This window comes from Pseudonaja textilis, chromosome 1, assembly GCF_049901715.1.
Source record: "Pseudonaja textilis isolate UNSWEBS1 chromosome 1, rPseTex1.2, whole genome shotgun sequence".
NCBI classification, from domain to species: Eukaryota; Metazoa; Chordata; class Lepidosauria; order Squamata; family Elapidae; genus Pseudonaja; species Pseudonaja textilis.
The window spans coordinates 144,067,556-144,077,859 of NC_141990.1; positions in this window are offsets into that span (position 1 = coordinate 144,067,556).

Below are 10,304 nucleotides of genomic sequence, written 5' to 3' on the forward strand. Positions count from 1 at the left end.
TACAGATAGATTCAAATGGAAGATTCCAAGGCATTGCTCACCATAAATACACACAAAGGGTTATATTGTTATAGCAGACTTGTTTTTGGAAAAGCATCAGCACCAGGGCCGTAGCACACAGCCATGGACCAAGGACTGCAAGACTGTCCAGGGTATTTAGATGACATCAGTGTCATCGGAGAAAACGATGAAATGTCTCTGCAAAACCTCAGGACAGCGATACAGATATTGGCAGGCTATGGCTTCAGAGCATGACACAACGAATGTGAGTTTTATTAAACCTAGTATTTTATATTGCAGTCACTTCATTAAACTGCAGAGCTGATATAAATCTACCAAAAAATTCAAGTAGATGGGTATGCCTCAATGCCAGAAGACTCAGCATCACCATGACCTTCATTAAGACTTATTAATTACTATAGTTATTAATACTAGACTTATTTATTACAAATTAATTACTTATTAATTTGTCAAATTTAGTCACTATGCTTCACTACCTGAACACTTTACTCCAAGTGGGTAAGGCATGGCACTGCATAACAGTTCAAATTAACTCTCATAGAAGCAAAGAAAGTAATGTCTCAGTTATAGTTGTCATATATTATGACCCTTACTCGTAAAAAAAAAAAATGGTTTGTAATGCCTCCTAATATGCCATCAGCACAACTATGTCACTTCTTGATGAATGTTGGCAAGAAGCATGTAATAGATTTTGCCTCATACTTGCTCTCGGTGGCAGAGAAAAACCATGCACATAAATAAGAAAATATTTATTTCTGATTTGGGAGAATGAAATAGTTCAACCATCATTTTTATGGAAGAGAATTTACTCTTGTCATTGAACATCAGCCAATATTGTCAATCTGCAGGCAGCAAAAAGGATTCCACTTGAAACAGCTGCTTAAGTGCATCTTCCTTGGGAGAAACACTGATACAAAATAGAATCTAAAGACTCACAATCATATAAATGTAGATAAATCTTATTCCCTTTAACAGAGTAAGCAATCTGAAACATCCACATGGAAATTCTTTCCACAAGTTTTCCCTCACAGAAATTAAGAATCTCCACATAACAGCCGAAATAATTCTGAGAAAAACTAGGGACATCTCAAAGCTACAAACAATGCAGAAAGATTGAATGCACAGCAAAAATATCAGTTGATGAAGTTTTACCACTACCATTTTGAACTTGCAATTGATAGCAATTATATGAGCCACAGTGGCACAGTGGTTAGAGTGCAGTACTGCAGGCTACTTCTGCTGACTGCCGGCTGCCTGCAATTTGGAAGTTGGAATCTCCCCAGGCTCAAGGTTGACTCAGCCTTCCATCCTTCCGAGGTCAGTAAAATGGGGATCCAGATTGTTGGGGGCAATATGCTGACTCGGTAAACCGCTTAGAGAGGGCTGTAAAACACTGTGAAGTGGTATGTAAGTCTAACTGCTATTGCTATTATGTGATGATTTAGAGTCATTATACAAAAGAGGAGCTCACTGTTGGAGAAGCACTACTTACTAGCCTTGTTTGGTGACCAGGACTAAACCAACAAATTCCTCAGCTTCCAATGAGTTGCTCAAATGAGTTAAACAATTCCATCCTTAAGAATGGCTTACTCTGCCATGGCAAAGAATCCATATCAGCCTTGCTGGGCCATTGTTGGGCACAACCTTTCCAAAATGGTGCATACATATTCAACATGGCTAGTGACTTCAGCAACAGCCAAGATCACAACAGGAATATTGAGGGAACAGATGCTGGCTGGGAAATTCTAGGAGCTGAAGTAAACACATCTTAAGATTACCAAATTTGAGAAATACTGCATTAGGGAATCTCTCTCACAGCCTCGCTTCAGCTACATAACTAAAATGGGAGTAAATATGTCCTTCACTGCAATTTTGTTTTATTTATTTTTAATCTCACCTTTATTCTTTTTATAAATAACTCAAGGCAGCAAACATACCTAATACTCTTTTCTCCTCCTATATTTCCTCCACAACAACAACCCTGTGAGGTGGATTGGGCTGAGAGAGAGGGACTGGTGCAAAAAGTGCCAACTTGACTTTGCTGATCTCTCTCTGTCTCTCTCTTTCTCTCTCTCTCTCACACACACAAAATCAGAGGAACAATTAATTGTCCATTTCTTCTCTCCCCCCAATCTAGGCCACACTCAGCAGCAGCCTTCAGGCTGGGCCTGAGGCTGAGGCCTGGGCCCTTGACTTCAGCCCTAGCACTATTGCTGCCATGTAAATAGGCCACCTTATATCCAGTGGGTCCCAGGATCCATCACACACCGTTTACTTTCAGGTGGTGGGTTCTCTTTCTGTTGACAGGTCCCTGCGGCCTACCCAAGGCTGCTTCAGAGGTCTTTGTTTTTGAAGCAACTTCAGAGAATGTTCTTCTGTGGCCTCCAAAAACCATGCAAAAGCACACACCCCATTATTGCATAATTTTCAGAGGGTCCAGTGGCCACATGAGAGCACACCTCATTCTTCCAAACAATCATGCAAGAGCCAGGCATGCTTTTGAGAGTAGTTGTTGGTGTGGTGTATCACCTTTGACTTGTGTGTCATAGGTTCGCCATCGCTGCATTAGATCAAACTGGCTCTTCCAAGTCTTCCTCTGTCAGTCTCTCACCCTGATCTATCGGGCTCTTTCAGTTGCCCTACTTGTTCCTTAGAAGGCCTGTTGCTTCACTCCCACAATTCATTCCACCTATGGAAAAGAAGATCAGCCTTAACTATTAAATTGGTCCAGACTCAAGACTCAATTAAGTTAAGACAACACCCCTATCAGATTACCTGACAAAGCACGAAGGATTCACAAAAGCAGCCTTTTTTTTCCCCCTTACAAGGTGTGTGTGGCTCCAAGTATAAAATGCTTGAAATGATCATTTGGAACTCAAAACTAGTTCTGTTCAAAATGCTGACTTAAACCCACATTGGTTGTGGGGTCCAGCAGCACCCCATACCAAAATGGCTAACTTCCAAAACAAAGGGCAAATTCCACCATAAATTTCTGGCAAAACCTTTTCCATCCTCTTTCACCCTCTCACTATTTTCCATTTTGTTTCATGTCCCATGGGAGGCCTATGCTCTCCAATTACGCCGCCTTATTTCAATTGCCTAAAAAGAGCTTTTTTTAAAAAAAAACCAAGAAAATAGAAGGAGCTCACAGGTTTTTTGGCATAACACAGAAGATCTTTGAGACCCACAAGTTTACTTATATGAAAGAAAAACTGAAGGGAACCGAAGGCCATCATGGAGTGAGAGACAGTCTTCTTTGGCTTTGCTTGTGTTCGAGATTTCAATCCATCCAAACAAAATTCTATTTCAAGGGCCAAATACAACATAAAAAAAAAACCACCTTCAATCACAACATTAACACAAACAGCCATCAAGTGCTTTCAAGTATTCTTGCAATGCAACAGGCCAAATCTGCAAATTGAGAACAGGCCCTTTAATTGGCAGGCTCTTCAAGCCAGCTTTCGCTTGCACTGCCCCGGATCTTGTACACGAAGTACCCATCACACATATCTTCATTAAGTGTTTACATTAAAACCCTTCGTATATCATGCTAGTCAGGTGTTTGTTTTGGCGGCAAAGATCTAGGTTCTGTCATGGATGCCTGTAAGCAATGCTTGCATTTGGATGTGCAATTGGCATCCATGAGCGTGGAATGCTCCAATTACATGCTCAGCTGTGGAGAGTGTCCTGCAGCAGGGTTTTGCAGCGCTGCTGTTCAGAAACCATTAGTGGGTTTTTAGAAAAGCCAGAGCTTAAGGCCAGCATATCTCAAGTTCTGTTCCTTGCCCTGGGAAAGCTCTCTCCGATTCTTTGCACATGCGTGCTTGGAAGGAGAGAGAGTACATAGAAATGAATTGAGTTTTCTGGAAGGTATATTCAGAATAAATTCACTGATGAGCAAGTGAGCCAGTTTTTCCTTCACGTAGGAATAGCGCTATATAAATTGCTTAAAAATATCTCCAGTTCTACCGTGTTATCAGCATTATTAAGGCAGCATTTTAGTTCCCCTGTTTTTCTGTGGATATTTTTTTTTCTTTTATGATGATTGAGTCCATTGAAAAAGTCATAATTATTTACTTTAACAGAGGAAAGATGAGTCTAGGGAGGCTTCCTGTGCATTTTCCTCAACGGTTAGATTAACCATTTGGTTGTGGAAAGACAAGCACCAGCAAACTTTGCCACGCAAACTACTAGAAGGAGGGAAATGCCTGAAATTGCTTCCGGCCATATTCAGAGTGGAACTTTTATGTCTCTATTCTGGAGCTTTGTTGCTTCACACAAATAGCTGAGAGAAGCTAGCTTCAGTTTTTTCCGGAGACAGCTGCTATCATGTGGATCAGACCATTGGTTCAGCTGGCTCAGTATGATACCATGGCATGAAACTTCAAAGGGGAGTTTCTCCCAATTCTGCACGGATCTGCCAGGTATTACTTTTGCATCCTTCTGCACTATATTATACAAGTAGTCTTATGAGTGATTTATGACCAGTAGTGGGATTCAAAAAAATTATTACCGGTTTTATGAACCTGGCTTGGTGGGTGTTCTGACCCACACCCTTTTCCAACAAATCAAACACAATCCAAAAGGGAACAGAAACCTTGTAATGCTTCTGAAAAATAATTAGTTGTGATAAGCACAAGCCTTGCCAAACTGTGCAAGGCTTGCCAAAAGATAACAGACAAGAAATAATCTGCAATACAAGAATCTTCAAATACAAACTCAGGATACTGGAATGTCCACGAGGTGGAGTTTCAAAACGTCTTTGCCTTCTGCAAAGTACGTTCATTTCACAGTTGGCTTTTATCTTCTTGAAGGAGGGGTCATCACCTTGCAGCCTTATTCCCAAGTCGCCCATGCTGTTGTAGCTGCTTTTTCTTACGAGCAATCCTGCGTGCATGTACACTTGGCACAGGTTCCTCGGGAACCTCCTCGTCACTGCTGCCAGCCCCCACAATCTCTGAAGGCAGCAGTCTACTCCCTAATGGTCCTGGCCCCTCATCTGAGTCCTTGCTCTTCTCAGCCATCTGCACCTGCTGCCGGCTAACCACAACAGTGGGTGTGACAGGAGAAGGATACTGTAAAATCCCCATTCTCTCCCCACCCTACTAACTTGCTTTCCAGCTCCGTTCTCCTGTGCAGGGCAACAAAAGAAGACCCAGCCAATCAGCTGGGACTCGGGAGGCAGAGAGTAGATGGAGGCAGGGCCAATCAGAGGTGGTATATGCCGATTCTCCAAACTACTCAAAATTTCCACTACCGGTTCTCCAGAACTGGTCAGAATCTGCTGAATACCACCTCTGCTTATGACCATTTTTCATACATACAACCATTGCAGCATTCCCATGGGCACATGATCAAAATTCAGACACTTGGCAACTGACTCATATTTATGATGGTTGCAGTGTTGTGGGGTCATGTAATTTTGCAACCTTTTGACAAACAAAGTCCATAGGGAAACCAGATTCACTTAATAACCACGTTACTAACTCCATCATTTGGTTCACTTAACAACTGTGGCAAGAAGGGTTGTAAAAGGGGGCAAATTCACTTAACGATTGGGCTCAACTGTGGTCTTACATCAAGGACTACCTGTGCAAAGCTTGTGTGCATCACTGAGTTAGTGTCCTTCCCAATTTATATTCCTTACCATAAGCCCACGGACAAACATTTGGTCAGAGGAAACATTTCTCTTAGGACTCCCTGGCAACAGAACCTCTTGCTTGACTGAGCTATGGCTAGGGGTGGGATGCAAATTTCTTAACAACCGGTTCTATGGGTGTGGCTTAATTTCTGGGTGTGGCTTGGTGGTCATGTGATTGGCTGGGCATGGCTTGTATGTAAATATTATAAATATATATGTAAAGATTGATTTTTTTTTAAAAGAGCAACTTTTACCCAAAATCAGGCAAAGCAGGCAGGCAGATTGAGCTGCTTGCAGAATCACAGAGTCACTCACAGATCTACCTTTCTGCAATCTGCTGCCTGATTCTGTGCTGAAAAATAGAAGCTTCAATCCTAAGGAAGGTTCAGCTCTGTTCTCAGGCCCCTTCTCCCTCGCCCAACCCCCTGAATACCACCCCTGACTGGGCCTCAGGGAAGACTCCTGGGTGGGGTGGGTGGGGAGGGGAGGGGCCAGCCAATGGTGTGATTTGCCGGTTCTCCGAACTGTGCAGAATCGTAACAACCGGTTCTATAGAACTGGTCCAAACTGGTAGAATCCCACCCCTGGCTATGGCACCTTCACTATCAAACCGGTTGCTGGAGAGCAGCTGTTCCCTTCAGCGTATTCCTTGCTCTTCAATCAGAAAAACATGTGGGCATCTCATAGATTCCCTGAAAAATCATTAAAGCCCATTAGGCCTTTGTATACAGAAGAAATTAACAGTGCAATTTGTATTGATGCTGAAGAGGGCACGGATGCTACCTCTCCCACTCCCTCCACCCCAAGTGCCTTCTTAGGCGAGTTTTGAAAAGACCTGAAGCAAGGATGGAGCAGCCTCTTCCCAAGTTTTCCTACCTCACGCCAAGGTCCATGTTAAATACTGCGCAGAAAGCTGGAAGAAAACATGCATGCACATTTTGCTGACTGCTTATGCCAGTGAGTTTGTATTTTAATGCAATTTAGCTGAAATCTCAGAGTATTTGTGCTAGCTATAATTACTACAATATGTCTATTTCTTTCCATGCTTAGAGAGGCCTGAATTAATGCCAGCTCCCTATACTTTTCCTAACATGCAGGATAACACAAAGACCACCATATTCTATTTACCAATAACTGTTTATTTACATTCCGTGACATCTAATAACTTTTGCTCTCTTCATTCTGGCTGGCTATAGTGGAAAACATAAGAAAGCAAACACTGACTTAGCTTCTAGCTGAATCCAAAAAGGTTTGTTGTTTTTTTTAAACCAAATCAGCCAAGCTTGTTAGGCTTTGGGCATTTCTGTTATTATTTTAAACTTTGCCAGGAAAATAAGAAAGGAGCAGGGAATGTTGCAAGATAGCTCCTGTCTTGTTTAGAAGCAGAGTGAGAAAGTTGCTGTGATCAGTTTGAGCTTCAGAGCTTGCATAAGAATGAACTTTCTTGATTTTGGATCCAGTGAAAAGTGGAGCATGATGGTTTTCTGTATTCTTGTTTGTCACCCGAACTGCACCTCTTAAAAAAATTTACAGTCAAGAATGGCACTTCTAAAACACTTAGATCAAAAGGTTCTCCAGCCTTTTTCTGTTTCCTTTTTTTATAGTTAAATTATTTGTTTGTTTGTTTGTCAAACATGTACAAGATAACAAGTATTAAAGGTGAAATCACACTCAAAGCTAATAAAAACCCAGAAATTAAAAAAAGATTAAACTCAAAACACTGCAAAATGTAAAATGAAGAACCTCCAAAATATTAAAATATTTGGAAGGTTGGAAGGTACCCAGAGCAATCAAATAAGGATAGTGGAACATTTGGGCAAGGCTGCAAAAATTCAGATGACCACAAAATTGAATAAAGATACCCAAAAACGTTAGCTATGTCTACTGCTGCAGTCTACTGATTGACCAGATTTTTATTTTATGTAATTCAAGGGACATACAGTATATAGCAGCCAATCTGATACATATTAACCCCAAGCCACTCACAAAAAACAGCAATGAAAAACATAAAAGAAAGCAATAAAGTCAACATCAGGAAAATAGTTCCAGCGTCCCAGAACCCTACTCTTCTATACTTCGACATTTGCACCATCTAAACCAGGGGGTGTCAAACTTGTGGTGTCATGGCAGCATCATGTGACATATTGTGACTCCTCCCCCTCCACTAAGCCGGGCATGGGCGTGGCCAGCACGTGACACATCTGGCCCATGGGCCGCAAGTTTGACAGCCCTGGTCTAAACCATGGGTGTCCAACCTTTTGGCTTGCCAGGTCTCATTAAGTGAAGAGGAATTGCCTTGGACTGCACATAAAATATATAGTTAATGTATACAAATCACATGATAATGTTAAGAATTTTTTGCCACATGAAGCCCCTGACCCACAGGTTGGTCATACCTGGTCTAAATGCTACCTTCATCCTCTCCTATGTTTTACTATTAGATTTGTTAGTTTGTGTAAATAAATAGGTCTTAAGAGTTTTCATTAAAAGCCAACAGTTCCGGTTGTGAGATATATGATCAATATGGGGGGGAATATTATCTTGTTGAAACATGTGCTTCTTTGACCAAGATCCATTTCACAAAGGAGAACAGGAAAAAAAGAGATTTTGTTTCTGATCAGAAGGATTCTGGTAATATTCTTCCAGACTCACATGACTACCTTATGTACCTGATGAAGTGAGGTGCAGCTCAAAAAAGTTTACACCTTTTAGTAAGATTTGTTAGTGGAAAAAAAGGTGCTACCAAACTCCCAACTCATGTGGTTCTTCTATAGTTTCCTTGATCAATACATGCAGCCAGATAGACTCTTAGAAAGCCAGTCCTTCCAATCATTGGATCCCAAACAAATTCAATATTTAAAACTCAAAAGTAATACAACACTCAGAAACATACTGCTGGCCAGCTGGTGGTCCATATGGCCTTGTCCCCCAACCCTTAAATTTAGACAGCTTCCAGGCCATTCAGAATCAAGGTGCACAGAATATATGCCAAGAGTCAAACCTGGATGTTACAAGTGCATGAATAATTTTGGCAGGATCCATCCGTCCAAAGAAAGTTACAGCTACAGATACCCTTTCTGGGACATATCAGATATCACTGGATTTTTACGAAAGCACAGAAAATTCAGGGAATTTCTGAACCATGTATATAGTACAGTATTTGGTCCTTTGAAGTAATGCAATCCTATCTAAGGCCAGTTCTGAATTTTGTTGCAGCTGCCTTTATCTGTCATGTTTAACTTTAAACTTCGTTGTTTAAAAAAAATGTACCTTTGGATCGAGACTTTAAGAATAATGCTTAAAATTTGGGTTTAAGGTGTTGTCAGATATCATGTGTTTTCATCTCATGGTGTAAGACTTTCATTTTTAGCAAAGACACCATCATTGGGCTGTGCTTAGGGCTTCAGGTACCCTGAGTCACATTTCAGTGGTGCCTAAAATGTCCCAGAAAGGGTATCATGAAACTTTATCTGAGCTTTCTTCAGAGGGGATGGATCCTGCTACAAGTTTACTATTTTTCAAAAGGAGAGGCAGTATGCTAATGGTCATAGTAATAGCAATAGCACTTAGACTTATATACCACTTTATAGTGCTTTATAGCCCTCTCTAAGCGATTTACAGAGTCAGCCTATTGCTCCCAACAATTTTGGGTCCTCATTTTACCCACCTTGGAAGGATGGAAGGCTGAGTCAACTTTGAGATTCAAACTGCTAAATTTCAGGCAGCCGGCAGTCAGCAGAAGTGGCCTGCAGTACTGCACTCTAACCACTGCACCACCACGGTTCTTCATAGAAATAAAAGGGCAACCACATGATCTGCAAATTGAATGTACTTTTTTGCATTCCCAAAACTTTACTGTTCTGATATCAAAGAGTCACATCAGACAGTAATAACCATGAATGGAGAAGACAAATGTAAATATAATATTTAAATATAATGGATGTTTAAACATACATCTGCTATTCTAAAGGCATGGTTGGAACAGCACATACATTTTAAAGTAAATAAAATAAAGACATGTCCACCACTGGTGGATTTCTCACAGATATGCAGTTATAATGTGGTGTCTGCTTTCATTCGTAGGTTAGCACATTCTGTCACAATAAATACTGTATGCATAAGTATAGAAAAGCTAAGATCAGACAAAACATGTAATAAAAGCAAATTGCAACATTAACATAGCATTTTGATAGTTTTCAATTAATTCATAACATTGCAAACTCTGAGAATTATACAGTAGATAAACCAGATGTCCATCTGTCACAACAAAACTAAAATAACATTTACTATTACTGATTACTAAGAATGATTAGAAATTAGCTTAGAAATGAAAAGAAGTTGGGAATGTATTGTGATTTTTCCCCTTTCTTCCACTGCCTTGATCACTCTTTTGAAAGCACATGGAAACATTTGCCCAGTATGCACTACAAATTCAGAGGCTAGAGGGTTATATGGGATCAGAGATCCATTTACAGACGAAAACCTTGCCTGCTGACTGTATTTTTAAAAGAAATCATTCTGGTGCTAACTTGGTTTCTGCATGTATTTGCATATATAAATCATAGCTTTCTGTATAATTAAATGGTTTAACTTACTATCAGCCCAAATCAACCCACTCCAGGATGAAGGCTTCTTGTCTGAA